The sequence below is a fragment of the Microtus pennsylvanicus genome, chromosome 3 (assembly GCF_037038515.1).
Source record: "Microtus pennsylvanicus isolate mMicPen1 chromosome 3, mMicPen1.hap1, whole genome shotgun sequence".
In the NCBI taxonomy this organism is placed as follows: Eukaryota; Metazoa; Chordata; class Mammalia; order Rodentia; family Cricetidae; genus Microtus; species Microtus pennsylvanicus.
In genome coordinates, this window is record NC_134581.1 from 77,096,753 (window position 1) to 77,112,157 (window position 15,405).

Sequence of the window (15,405 nt, forward strand, 5' to 3'; positions counted from 1 at the left end):
CCAGTACACACTGTAGGTACCCAGTACACACTGTGGGTGCCCAGTACACAGTAGCATAAGTGCCCAGTACACACTGTAGGTACCCAGTACACACTGTAGGTGCCCAGTACACACTGTAGGTGCCCATTACACACTGTAGGTGCTGAGCACACAGTAGCATAAGTGCCCAGTACACACTGTAGGTGTCCAGTACAAGGTAGCATAGGTACTCAGCATACAATGTAGGTGTTCAGTACAGCAGCTTAGGCTCCCAGTATACAATGGGAGAGGTGCTCAGTGCATGATGGTAAACTCCCATTCTTTGAGGATAAGCTTGGTTTCATTCCCCGTTCTTCTTGTGAAGAGGGTGCTGGGTGAGTGCTATCAGGGATAAAGAGGAACTCTTAGTCTGGCTTGGGGGAGGAGGAGAAGAGGAATGGATTCTTTACTCTGAAGTTTTGGGGCTCAGGTTCATTCTGGGGTTAGGGTGGAGTGTAAGTTCAGATCGGTACTAGAGTTAAGGCTGGAAATGATAAGCATAGTTAAAGAAAGCTTGAGGTTCCAGCTTTGAGTCTGAGGTCTGGGTGGAGTCCGGGATAAAGCAAGCACCAAGACCCAGGTTGGCCGAGAACTCGGTGAGTGTCAGCGAGGCCTGAGCTAGAACTCTCTTAGCATGAGTTATGTCAGGCGGTGCTGGAGTCTGCAGCAAGGGCCACTACTGTGGGCTGGGTCAAGAGCTTGGCAGGGCAAGAGCCTGGCAGACAACCAGCCACAGGGAAGGAGTGGCCAGTCAGGATCTGCAGCCAGCACCACGGACAGCTCCAGGGTGGTAGTGGGGGTTGGGCTTTAATAACCCACCTGCTTCACCTCAAGCTAGGTTCCAGCCATGACATCACAGCCGTGGATCTCCAAAAAGACAAGACAGCAAGGAATCTTCCAGGGCATTGGCCTGCAGCGCAGGGACTGGTCAGAAGGCTCTGGTTTGGATGATCATTTTCCTAACAAAACCCTCTCATTTCGCTCTCCCTCCCCCAGACAGGATTTCTTTGTGTAGCCTTGGCTGTCCTGGAACTCACTCTGTGGACCAGGCTGGCCTCTAACTCAGAAACTGGCCTGCCTTTGCTTCCCAAGTGGTAGGATTAAAGGTGTTTGCCCCCACTGCCCGATTTCACTTACTCTCCGGGTTCACTCGGCTCAGCATGCCATCCCACTCCTCTGATCAGAACTCTGGATGGCTGGGCATCTGTGGCAGGCACTCAGGGTAGACAGGTGCACCCTATACTGTTCCTGTACCATGGTCAGTATGGACAACAGTCTCCTAGAGGAAAAGCTGTGGAGAAAGCAGCACCATTGTTTCCCAAAGGGAAAGAATAGGACTGGGTTGGGGATTCTTTCCTGGAACAGGGTTCTGCCTACTGCTCCCCACTTTCTACGTGTCTCCTTACCTCCTGAATTATCACCACGAGTGCCGGGGTGGATGGGAAGAGAAGGGAAGGCAGTCCGTGGCGTGTGGGTGTAAATGCTACCGTTACCTGGTCCATCTGCTGCAGAAGTCTCTGCCTCCCAGGCTCCTTGGTGATCTCCATGACACTCACTGAGTGGGGCTGAGAAAATTCAAGGTGCAGAGCTCACAAGGTCACTTGCCTTGGGTCACAAAAATGAAAGATCGAAAAATCAAATAAAGCCATGGGGATGGGAATCCCAGAAGTCAGGAAGCCATTCAGAAGAGACTTCCCGCAGGAGGTGAGGTCAGAGCTGCTGGGGGGTGGGGGAAGTTGAAACTGAGACAGGAAGTATAGAAGAGAGGCTGGCTGAAGCTGAGGTACTTGGATGGAACTGAGATGTCTTGATGGGCCAGCCTGAGTTAAGCCTTTGCCCACTGGCTATCCTGAGCTAGGCCTTTGCCCACTGTAGAGGGGCAGAGAGCTTTCAAAGGGGGAATTTTAGCTCTTCCTTCCAGGGGCTGGACTCATGCTCGGAGTCTGGTCTCCTGTGAGACAGAGAAGAGGGTGGGGGACAGCAGCCAGAAGAGAGCACATGACATTCCTAGGAGAGGCACAGTGAAGCCCTCGCTTCTCTGTCAAGTGGCCCTCTGCTAGCTCCTCCTGTGCCCCTTCCTGCCTCCTTCCTCTCTCCCCACAGCCAAACAATGATCCTTGGTCACGGTTCCAATCCCCTCCACCCTCCACTCTCTGCTGACAACCAGGAGGTCCTTCCTAGGGTCCTTATGAGACCCCCTCCCTTTTCCATGTCAAACCCCGCTGGCCCTGCTCATTGGCTCTTTGGGTTGACAGATGACTGGCCCACACTGAGATAACACTGAAGCTCAAGGGAACGAGAGCTAACATTGACTATACATGGACATCAGGTGCCATGCTAAGGTGCTGCCATGGATTCTCAGGGCTGCCCCTCACTACTCCAGGTCCCCAGTGCCTGTTTCTTCTTGGTTCTGGAACAGGAATGAAATGAGCCCAGCCCAGCTTCCTGCCTGCTGCCCTGAGGCCCTGTCCCTGGTGCCTCTCCCCTTCCGGTAAGTAGGACAATTAGTCCTGCTATGCTCCCCTCGCAGATAACACGTGGTGGACACATGATCTCCAAATTACAGGTTCACTGATGTCGTAACCCCTGTTTTCTACTTATATTCTGGTACCTATTATTTCTGTTGTTATCAGCGTTTGTAGAAGCTTCCTTGTCTGCATGCCTTTCTCAGTCTCTCTTTCCTGGAGCTTCCGGCATTCTCAGGCTGAGCTTGCAGCTTGGGGTAGATTCTGCACACGCCCACACACCTCATGTCAATCATGCAGCCAGTGGGTCTCATGCACTGGAGGTGGCATCTCTCAGTCCATCCCTGGGCACCCATGGGAGTACCATCACATTGATGCCATTGGATAGGACTGTCTTCAGTTGAATGGTCGTTCAAACCTAAGCATGTCCCAGAATAGCCTGCTGAGCTTATTAAAACTCCATGTTAACCCAGACCCATTTTCACCCCGCTTTCTGATTCAGTAAATAAGATCTGGGGCCCGAGAGCCTGCATTTCTACTAAGTTCTCAAGTGGTACTGATGCTACCAGCCGGGGCGGGGACATGCTCTAAGAATCACTGCTGATCTCAGCAGACTAAGGGCATTGACTGGAACACCCTCATTTGGGGCCGTTGGGGGTGGAGATCAGCACAGAAACTGAGGATCTGAGCCCCTCCTCTCATGGAGAACCCAAGCATTGGGTGCCTACAACCATCACTGCCACCTCCTAATTGAATCTGTGGAGCAATCAGGGGGAAGAGCTGCGAGGGCTGGGAGCTGGAAGGCGGCTGCATATTTCATGCTATTCCCAGCTTTGGATGTCCTGGATAGGCTGGCACGTGCCACTGTGAGACAGCTTCATGCCAGTGATTAGGGAGATGGGGTCAGTTGGGCGGGGTGCAGAGTGAGAGGCTCCTGGGAAGTGTGGAAAGATAGGTGGAGTATGGTGGGGCCAGGGAGGAGGGAATGGGGACAATGGGGAGAACACAGGACTCTCCTTTCATATCATTACCCTCACTCCCTTCCGGCACATAGGGCAGATGGTGAGATGCTGCCCCTAAAGGCCTGCTCTGGTTCTGCAGAAACTTCCCAAAGGTGCCCCCAGCTGGATCCTGGTGGCGTCAGGGGCCTCTGAGTAGCAGAAGATTGAAGCTCATTGCTGTTCAGCCTCAGATCTACTCCCTTTGCCCCTTCCTGCTCCGGTCCCACGCCCACCTCCCTCGAGTACTGTCCAAGGCAATGTCTAAAGAGTTTCTAATTGAGAGTTTGGGAGGGATGTGAGCCTTCTAACCAAGTCTCCTGCTTTTCTCTTAGTTTTAGGCATGTGGACCCCACCCTTGTAAAAATTTAGTATCAGAAATCTGGGGTGATGGGCAGGGGGAGAGTTAACTTGAGGACCTGTTCTAGAATCTGGTGTGCCTAGGTTTGTGGTTGACAGCCATGGAAGACTCTTGGCATGCAGAGGAGGCTGCAAGGACAAGCATGCCTTTCCCAGGCGTATCACAGACATCCAAATTCTCAGTCAGATACTGACAGGATTTGGGGCGGGAGGGGCTTTGTGTAGAAGGGATTCCTGGGTGGGAGTCTAGCAGATGGTGGCTCTGCAATGTCCTAGGCCTGCCCAAGGTCTGGGCCATGCTTGTGCTTCAAGGGACGAGGGGAACAGAGTGCTGAGGGACAGAGAGGAGAGTGGCAGGGCCGCCTGGCTTTGCCGTAGAACAGATCCTAGGCCTGACTGCGCTTCCCTGGTTTTTAAAGCTGTGACCTCAGGCGAGTTGCACGGGCTTTCAGAGCCTCAGTTTGCTCATCCTGAGGGTGGGCATAATGATAGCAGTTTCCGGGTGACAGCACCAGGCCCAGCATCTGGCACCAAGCACAGCACATTCAAGAGCACAGGAGGGTCTGGAAGCTGGTCAGGATCTCACTCCACTGGAGAGCCCCTGCTCTCCAGTCCTAAAGAATGGAGGTAAGCTCCCTCCCTCAGAGTGGTTGGAGTGAACATTCCATCCTGATTAGCTCCACCGGGCTCCCTCGTGACCTTTTCATTAGGAAATTATGTTTAATAGAAATTGTTCTGACACCTCTCAGCGGTGTTCCCCTGCAATTCATTACCGAAGGGAGGGACCCAGGGCTCAGTTCCTGGGGGAGGGGCTGTTCCTTTTCCTACTTTTACAACCTGATCCAATGTGGCTGTTGCTCTGTGGGTAGAGGGACGCCGGACAGAAGTGTTCCGGCTTGGCATCCTCACGTAGACAGGCCAGCTGTGGGACCACATCTGGATGAGCCAGAACAATCCGAAACACTCTCCCATGGGTCTGAATCAGGACTTGTGAGCTCGCAAACTATCACCAATCATGATGCTTGTGTGTGGATGCACACCTGAGTCTTGTCCTGTCCCCATACTTTTCCCGGAAGGTAAAAGACAGTGCAGGGTCCCCCCAGTTGTGCAAAACAGGAGGAGCCAGGGTGAGGGAGCCCTGTGGCCTCCCTTCAGGGGCAGATTCTATGCATTCTGCTACTCCCCGCTGGGAAAATTCCCTCGTGGCTGCTCCAGCTGAACTTCTTCCCTCCTTGGTCCTGTTCCAAGGAGACGGGGTACATGCTGGCACGTGACCTGACCCAGGGCGCCCATCTCACCCTCTTTCTTAACTGAGCCTGTCTCAAATTCTTTCTTATCCATCCTTTCATCTGAGAGTCTTGGGATTCGGTTCTGAGAAATTTTAAACAAAAACTTTAAAACTTTTATCTTCTTACATTTATGTGTGTGTGTGTGTCTCAAGTGTGTACACATACCAGAGCACATATGTGGAGGTCAGAGAACAACTTGTTAGATTTGGTTCTCCCCCTCCAGTGTGTGGGTCCTGGGGACCACACTCGGGCTGTTAGGCTTGGGGGCAAGCACCTTTACCCTCCAAGTCTGGTTTGAGGAGTCTTCCAGAATCTTCCCATCTCTTCTCTAACTCCTGTGCGTAGCATGAACTCTTGGACGGAGAGGTTGCTGATGGAAAGTCAGTTCACCTTCTCTCTGTGAACTTTCTTCAAGATTTGACAACCAATTGGCAGCATGTCCTGATGGGTTCCAGGCCTTATGTCAATGGGTTCCTGTTCCTTATACTATTGATAACTTAGATTTTTTTAAGATTTATTTTTATATGTGCAATGGGTGTGTGTCTGCATGAGTGCATGGGATAGGCATACAAGTATCCTCAGAGGCAAGAACTGTTTTTTAGACTCATGGAGCTGGAGTTATAGACAGTTATGAGGCACTGTACATAGGTTCTGGGAATTGAACTCTGGTCCTCTGGAAAAGCAGCAAGCATTCTTACCCAGTCCCTGATGCCTTAGTTTTTTTTTTGTTTCCCTCTGTGAAAAGTCTTAGTGACTCATTCCATTCCTTTCTGAATAGAAGAGGGTGTAGGTAGCCAGGAATGCTGGCTTGCCAGGGCTTTGGGATCCAGGGCCAGTCTTAACCATCTTTGTGCCCTTTCTTACCCAACAACTGTGAGCTGCCATTTATCACCTCACCATTCAGTGCCTGAGACTAGAGGCCTAATCTCTCTCTGCCATATCACTCAGTGGTGTAATTGTGCAGAAAAAAATGTATTAAAATGCAAAACACCCTGTTGTACTTCTTTATGTGAAATCCCTTCTTCGCTCTATCTCCTTTTTAATTTTACAAGGGTTTTTCTCTCTCTCCCCCTTTTATAGAGAGATGAAGCAGGCATGCAGGGAATCATTTCAACTCCCCTATAAATCTCTAAAATGAATACTTAAATTCGAGGCAAAAAAATACATTCTTACACCTTTAATTTCCCTGCTATGAAGTGTAATGAAAAAGCCTGATTATTTTTAATTCTTCCCTTTAATAATTCAGTGGCGGAGTGATTTAAGGCAAGGGCTCATAATTACCTTTCCGCTTTCTTGGCAAATGGAGTTTTAATAGAAATGAGAGCCCTGGCAACTGGGATGGATTTCAACAGGTAGCTACTGGGTCAGGCTGGACACCGCTCGGTGGCCCTCAGAATGCAAAGTCTGGGCATCAGAGCCCAAGAAGATGGAGAGAGAAGCGCATTGCCTGCGATGGCCTAGATCAGCTGTCACGTGATAGCGGAAGGTCACAGAATGGGCAATGAAGACTCTGCTCATCCTGGAAGATGGCAGTTGGTGAAAAGACGCTCAGGAAGATCTTGGCGGACAAGGAATGGGGTCAGCACGCACCGAACAAACACTGTTTCTCAGACACAGGCTAAATGCTTCAGGCAGGGATGGAGATGCCCAAGTCAAGGGAGCTGACAGATTGGGCTCAATCCTGCCTCATGGTAAAGCCACCGCTGCCCTCTACTGACTGATGGTCCACACAAAGCCCAAGGCCATTGCCCTGACTCAGGGGTGAGTAGGGCAGAGGAACTTGGTGCAGTGGGCTTCCTGGACAGACAGCAGCCCTGACACTTCCAGGCACTCTAAGGACTTGAACCTCAGTGTCCTCATCTCTAAAATGTCATTAATAGAGCTGGTGAGACAGTTTGTCACGGAAAAGCAGCTGCCAATAAGTCTGAAGGCCTGAGTTTGATCCCTGGGCCACACAGCGCACCCCCTCCCCAGAGTAGATGAAAACGTGTAAAAGAAAAGGGAAAATGAAAATGATTAAAAACTGACCTGTCAACAGAGGCAGGCACATCTCTGAGTTCGAGACCAGCCTGGTCTGCAGAGTGAGTTCTGGGACAACCAGGGCCATACAGAGAGACCCTATCTCTAAAAAACCAAACCAACCAAACAAACAAACAAAAAAACAAACACCACCACCATCAACAACCCCCTCCCAAACTTGACCTATCTAGTTTAAGAGACAGTCACGAGATCCAAACACGGAAGTACACAAGGGAAATTCTTGCCCATCTGAGATTGTTCTACACGAGTAAAGTAGAATTACCATTGTTAGGTAAGAGAAGTCAAAGAGCCCATCTCTGTCCCATATACTCCCCTCCCCCTGCCATTTCTCCTGCCATTTCTTGTATGCCCAGACTTCCAAAACTCAGCTCAGACCTTACTTCCTCCTCCAGAGAGCCTTCTGGATTGGCCTTTCTGAAGGACCATTGCTCATTTTCCCTGGCCTCTTCTTCACAGCTCAAACTGGGTTGTTGGAGTCTTTAAATTTCTTGACAGAATGTACGTGGTGTGTGTGTGTGTGTGTGTGTGTGTGTGTGTGTGTGTGTGTTGTGTGTTCTAAAAGACTGTTGCAGGCCAGGCCAAGGCCTGTTTCTCCCTCTCTTCCTCCCTTCTGTCGCTTGCTTTCTTCTCTCATGCAGTACTGGGAATTGAACCCAAGATTTGCACAAGCCAGGAACATGCTCCTAGCGAGCCACGCTTCTGGACTTGGCTTTTAAGACTCCCTCTTTTTCATAAGCACAGAATTGCCTCTGTATTCACGCTGAAACACAATGCAGTTGATCCACTGCCCGAATAGAGGCAGGGATAGTGAAAAATTGCAGATAATTTCAAACCAAGAAATATTGCTATTAGGTTGCTGAGGCAGGAAGTGAAATACTGGTATGGACTTGGGCACACACACACACACACACACACACACACACACGCACGCATTGAGCCCATGCCTGGCTCAATTGAGCTTGCCTGCATTGTGTTATCTGGTTGCAAACCCTTATCAAGTGCTTTCCCATAAATTAAAGAATATGACTTTCTCAGCGGTCCCAAACAGAGAGAAGGCTGAAGGCATCCTTGTCCTTTTTTCAGAGCAAGAGAGGAACTGAGCTGTCTGTCACTCTCTAGAGGGTAGGGAGCGCCTAAGCCTTCACCTCCTGAACCAGTTTCCTATCAAGGCTGCACTTGCAAGGAAGGACTTCTGATCTGTGTCTGGGAAAAAGAAGAAGGGAGCAGGAATCTTCCCAGGGGCTCACAGCTCCCCTCCCCCTAGTTGTGAGTCTGAGAGGCAGAGCCTTTCCCAGGGCCCTTTGGGGTCTGATTTTGACCTAACACAGGCTGTGGAAACCTGTCTTAGGATCCACTAACCTCTGCCTCTGGAGCCACGGATGGCTGCTCTGAGAGCCTTTGCAGGAGGGAGGCATTAGAGTATAGGAGAGGCTGGCAAGGAGCTCGGCCCAGCCTGTGGAGACACCTCCATGTTCCCAGCCATACTCTGAGATGAGGCAGGCGAGGCGGCGGTAGAGGGGCCCTCAGAGGCACTTGAGGCCTGATTGGGAATAAGTGTCTGATAATGACTCCCATCAAATGTCAAGCGGCCTTGCTGTGGTTCCTAGGGCTGATTGCTACTCCTGGGTAGGGTGTCTGGCCCTGGATGCTTCTCCACTGTGGCGATCCCACCCCAGGTTTTGTCTGCAAGTAACCTGTTCTCCACTGTGGGCAGATCATGGCCTGGCTTTTCCTAGCTAGGATATCATCAAGCAGTGGATATAACAGGGGCCAATGCAGGAGAAGGGCTAGGGCTGAGGCTAGAGCTGACACGCTGGTTCTGGGCTGACCCAGACCCAGAAATTAAACTGAGGAGAGCAGTAAAAAAAGGGCAGCTCCTTCAAGGCCTCCAAGAAGCACAGACGCCCCATCCCTTGGATTGCTTCTTCTCTCCCTCCCTTCCCCCCTCCCTCCCTCTCTCTGTCTCTCTCTTTCTTCCTTTTTTCTAACATCTATCTATCTATCTATCTATCTATCTATCTATCTATCTATCTATCTATCTATCTATCATCTATCTATCTATCTATCTATCTATCTAGCATCTATCTATCTAACATCTATCTATCATCTATCTATCTAACATCTATCTATCTATCTATCTATCATCTATCTATCATCTAGCTAACATCTAACATCTATCTATCATCTATCAATCATCTATCTGTCTATCATCTATCTATCTATCTATCTATCTATCTATCTATCTATCTATCTATCATCTATCTATCATCTAGCTAACATCTAACATCTATCTATCATCTATCAATCATCTATCTGTCTATCATCTATCTATCTTTCTATCTATCTATCTATCTATCTATCTATCTATCTATCTATCTATCTATCTATCTATCATCTATTTGCACACACTTGTGTGTAAGCCATGACACTCATGAAGAGATCAGAAGATAACTGATTTTAACATGGGGATCTCAGGGATTGAACTCAGGTCACCAGGCTTGGTGGCAAGCACCTTTACCCACTAAGCCATCTTGTTATCCCTCACCTGCCCCCCAGACCTTTTCTTAAGTGCTTTTCCTAGGACTTGGAAACAGATCACCCCCAAACCAAAGATTATGATTACTCCAGAGAATCTTGTGAATTGGGGATTCTCTGGTTCTCGGCTGAAGTCTGTTACTGAACTAAAGCTAGCTATGGTTTGGGGGGAAACAGTGTTGATCTAGGTTTGGGGGATCTCAGTTTGGGGGCCAGTTGGTTACAGGCTGGTGCAAGGAGATCTCATCTGGCACAACTGGACCATGTCTATTTGGCCTTCCCTCCCCTAGCGTGGCAGCCCGATGGGCCACAAGGTGTTCCAGGGTCCTAGGAATAACTGAAAAGTGATAAGACCTCCAGAGGCCTTGGAACTGGCCTCTGTCATCTCTGCTAAATACTTTTGTGTACCTGTTTGAATTTGCGGGGGGGGGGGGGAGATAAGTTCTTTTTCATATTGTCATTACCATCATCATCATGGTTGGGTTTTGGGGGCAGGGGGAGAACTGAGGTGGGTCAAGAAGAAGAGGGGCTAAGCCAAATTATATTCTAGACAGAGAAGGCAGCTGTTGCAGCAGGGAGAGGGTCTTGGTGAGAGGCTTTGGTCCCTTCAGACATCAAGGTGTCTATGCTTCAAGGTTTCTGTGGGAGAGGAAGGACCTCCTTCAAAGTTGGAAAACCAGACTTACTTAATTTGTAACCTAGGTACTTGACAGAGGTGGGCAGAGAGGCACACATTACTTAGGCTATATGACAGAGATCACTCATTCTTTTTTGCTTTATTTTATTTTACATACCAAGCACAGTTTCCCCTCCCTCTTCTCCTCCCATTCCATCCCCCCACCTCCCTTCTACTCCTCCCCATCCACTCCTTCTCTGTCTACATTCAGATGGGGTAAAGTCTCCCTTAGGTTTTTTTTTTTTTTTTTTTTTTTGGTTTTTTGAGACAGGGTTTCTCTGTGGCTTTGGAGCCTGTCCTGGAGCTAGCTCGGTAGACCAGGCTGGTCTCGAACTCACAGAAAGTCTCCCTTAGGAATCAATAAAGCATGGCATATCAGGTTGAGAAAGGACCAAGTTCCTCCCACTGCATCACGGCTGAACAAAGCATCCCACCATACGGAATAGGTTCCAAAGAGCCAGCTCATGCATTAGGGACAAGTCCTGGTCCCACTGCCAGAGGCCCCACAAAAGACAAAGCTACACTCTGTCACCCATATGCAGAGGGCTTAGATCAGTCCCATGCAGCTTTCCAGCTGCCTGTCAAGAGTCTGTGAGTTCCCACAAGCTCACATCAGTTGTCTCTTTGGGCTTCCCCATCATGATCTTGACCCCCCGACACACACCCTCATATAATCCTTCCTGCTTCTCTTCAACTGGACTCCCGGAGCTCGGCCCAGTGCCTGACTGCGGATCTCTGCCCCTGCTTCCATCAGGTATTATGATGACAATTAGGGTAGCCACCAATCTGATTGCAGGGGCCACTCTTTAAGTAAGGGAGGGGGGCCTGGCTGATGTGTGACTTGTAGGGGTTGATGATAGCAGGAGTCTGGCAGGTGTCTCTCCTGCTTGTGGTGGGGATGGCCAACTTTTCACAGTAGGCGTGAGGAGAAGGAGAGCACAGGGGCTGCAGGCACTCACTGTCATAATCATCGTCACGGGTACATCTAACATTGCTAAGGACTTTTAATGCGTCAGGTCCCATGTAAACAACAGAAGAACTTCTTGAAGTCCATTCTACTTAGGACAACTCTCCCACAGAGAGTGAGGAAAGGATCCAGGTTTGGATCCAGATGTTCTAACTCCATCTGAGGCCTGACACACGCTGGTGACTGATGCCCTGTGGACAGCTGCATTCCGCCTTACACCTGCCTAAGCCCTGTGCAAGCATGAGGCAGTATGCTGCAGTGGCATGGGAAAGGCACTGGCTGGGCTGCTCCTGAGAAGGTGTAGTCGGGTGTGTAAGACTCTGAAGCGAATAGGATTCTGCAGAAAGGCGCCTGAGCAGAGAGAGCCTTGGGGCTGGGCTTCTCTTCCCAGGGAGAGATGCATCATCCAGCTACCCAACAGCCATTAACTCTCTTGCAGGGCTTCTTTCTGCTGGTTGTTTATCATGCCCAAGGGCGTGAAATTGATTCCAGAAAGCTTGTCCGTTTCCTCCTGCTCTTCCTGCAGAGGGGATAGAGTGGGGTTTATGTGCACAGGGGCTGGCCAGGGTGGGGGACATGGCTGGGTTGACCACATGATCATGTGGGCACAACTCTCCAGAGGCCTCAAGAACGTCATCCCTGTGTCCAAGTTGTGCTTTGCCTAGTACTTCCTGGGGCTGGGGGTGGGTGAGCAGGCGGAGCTGAGAGCACTCTTAGCCACTTTTCTCATTGCTATGATAAAATACTTAAAAGGTGTGGCATATAGAGAAAAGGATTCATTTTGGATCCAGTTCGTCATGGTGGGGAAGACATAGCAGAGGGAATGGGTTGTGGTTGTGGTTACAGCAGCTTGCTCACATCGAAATGAATCAGGAAGCGGAAAGAGGGCCAGAGGCAGGGGCAGCTATAAACCTCAAAGTCTGCCTGCATACTCCAGTGACCCACCAGGTTGCACAGGTCCCAGAAACAACGTCACGAGCTATGGATCCGTATTTAAATACATGCGAGGGACATGTATGTCCAAACTGTACTGACCACCTGCATGGAAGGAGGTGCTTCATGGCCTCTGTCAGGCAGGAGCAGGGGCATGGAGCCAGAGGGGAGTCAGAGGGCACACCTGTGGTATCTTAGGGGGGCATTCATAATGGGGGCTGCAGTGCCTGGAGCCATGAATGAGAACCCAGTGGCTGATGGTGGGAAATGTAGGGAAAGTGTCAATCATCTCTGTGTTGCTCTGCCCAGAGCCTAGAGTAGTATAACTCTGTTGTTTCTTTTCCTTTCCTCCTTTCTCTTCTCTTTTTTCCTTTTTCCTCTCTATCCTTCCTTCCTTCCTTCCTTCCTTCCTTCCTTCCTTCCTTCCTTCCTTCCTTTCTTTCTTTCTTTCTTTCTTTCTTTCTTTCTTTCTTTCTTTCTTTCTTTCTTTCTTTCTTTCTTTCCAGAAAGGGTTTCCTGTGGCCCAGGCTGGCCTCAAATTTGATAATTAGCTAAAGATAACCTTGAACTCCCGATCCTCCTGCCTCCATCTCCAAGTGCTGGGATTGAAGGAATACATTTCTATGCCTGGTCTGAGCCTGGACTTTTGATGCCATGTAATGAAGACAGTGGCAATATCATGGGTCACAAATACTGAGTGAGGTACCATTAAACTGAGGGTCTGAAGGAAACCTGAGATGTAAGGATAGAAAAGAAGTGGCCTGAGCCTCAGAGTGTGTGCGCACACGTGTGTGTGTGTGTGTGTGTTGGGGAAGATGTGGCCTGAGCCTCAGAGTGTGTGCGCACACGTGTGCGTGTGTGTGTGTGTGTGTGTTGGGGAAGATGTGGCCTGAGTCTCAGAGTGTGTGCGCACACGTGTGCATGTGTGTGTGTTTGGGAAGATGTGGCCTGAGTCTCAGAGTGTGTGTGCACACGTGTGCGTGTGTGTGTTGGGGAAGATGTGGCCTGAGTCTCAGAGTGTGTGCCCACACATGTGTGTGTGTGTGTGTTGGGGGAGGGGCTATGAAAGACGTAAATAGAAATACATGCTTTTATGAAGACTGCCAAAGGGGGACATAAGCAAAGTTCTTGGACTCCAGAGTAAGGGTGGACATAAAATACAAGGGCCGTTCAGACAGTATCATCAGGATGAAGGGCTCCTTGGAGATAGAGTAGCCGTCTACATCAGTCATTTCTGGGTCTGGATTCATCCCCAGCCTAGTTTACATGGTGAAATTCTAAACTCCGAGGCGAGTCTCTCAGGTGTCTCAGAGAACCTGCTCTTGAGGATGGGATCAGTACCCATATAAAAGAGACCTATGGGAGACCCCTTGTCTCTAGTAGGTGGAGGGTACAGATAGGAGGTGCCACAAGCCCCCAAACCCCTCACTGGTCATCAAATCTATTGAGCTCTTGATTTCAGACTCCCTAATCTCCAGGTCTGTAGACAAATTCCTGTGGTTTATGAGCCTCCCAGTCTATGGTGTTTTGCCACAGCTGCCTGAATGGCCTCAGGGTTTGGAGCTTTGGCAATTCCGACTGGCAAAGCAGAAAAGGACTTGATTTGAAAAATTCTGGGTGTCTCACACAGTCACAGGGAATGCTGGAGAGGGTGGAGAACCAGTGTGGAGGCTAAGCTTGCAGGCACAATGCCTGCTGCCGTGCTCAGAGCCAGCCCATAGCCAAGGCCGCTGCTGTCTGTCCAGGCGCCAGTGGAGCCTCGGTCCGGCTGTCAGCCCCCAGCTGACAAACTCCTGAGTCAGGAACTTAATCTTGACATAACATCTACCTCAACCGCCAGAATCTTCCATTACTACCCCTGCCAAGTGTGATGGATTCTGGGCATTGTCTCCTTACTCTCCTCCCTTCCTTCTAAAGCCAGGCCTCTGACGACTCAATTTGAGCAGTGGCGTCTACATCACGTGTCCGAACTGCAGCTGAGAAGGAGGCTGGGTAGTCAAGCTTCCAAGCTTCCGTTTTCTGTCTTGGGAAGGCATGACTCATGAGGAAGAACCTGCTCTCAAACCTGGGAAGGATGTTTGCTGCTCAACCAGCAAGCGTGGTAGGGTCCATTGCAAGGATGCCAGAGTCCCCCGAGGGACAAGTTCCCTTCCTCTTTCTACCAGCGAACTTCCAGCCCTGCCTAGCCCCATCAGCGATCATTCCATGCAGTAGAAGAAGGGCCTGATGAGTGAGGCTGGTGATGGGGCACTGCTTGAATGTGCAGTCTTTCTATTTTTGGACTTTACGGTCTCTGGACAGCTTTGTTATATGTGGGCCGGTCTTGCCACACAGCCTGTTGTCTGAGCCATCAGTCTGATTCTTTGCTCTTTGGGAGTGGGGCGACAGTCTGGCCCTTAGAATTAAGTGGGAAGGAACTGCGCTAGTTCCAAAGGGGAAGACTGAAACCAACATGGCTAATGATTAAAAAATGCATTGATTTCACAGTGCCCACACACTGGTCCCGCTGTGATGACAGCAGCGACTGCTCAGCCAGTGTCTCCCCCTCCCGCTCTGTGTTCTCTGGCTTTGCTGTGACGTCTCCTCAGGATGCAGGGCCTATGCCCACAGCTGGCTACATCCCCAAGACCTGACTAATGGGGCAAGTCAAGCCCCTTTCCTCACCAGTTAAGAACAAGCCAATGTGAAGTGAGCAGTTTTCCGGTGGGGTAGGGGGGCCTTTTCTGCTCCTCTGAAAAAGTCTCAGAGAGCTGCCGTCTTCCAGGCTTTTATTGTGGAAGGATCCAAGACCCTAACTTTTCCCAACTGTCTCCTGGTCTACTCATAGGATGCCATTTGCACGTAAGAGAGTCATAGAGGAAACGCACAAACACTCAAGTACTTACACTCACTCAAACACACGCATGTGCGCACGCACGCGCACACACACACACACTCAAACACAAAGGGGCTTCCCTTTCAAGTGGCCTTGTACTTGGGGGACCCCATCTGGGCAAAGATTCTCAAAGAGTAGGTGCCCCATAGGTTTTTGGTATTTCAGAGCACAGACACTTTCCAGGAAGTGTGGTGCTGGCCACTAGCACCTGGGCCTCAGCTGGAAAGAGACAGGAGAATGGCAGGACTT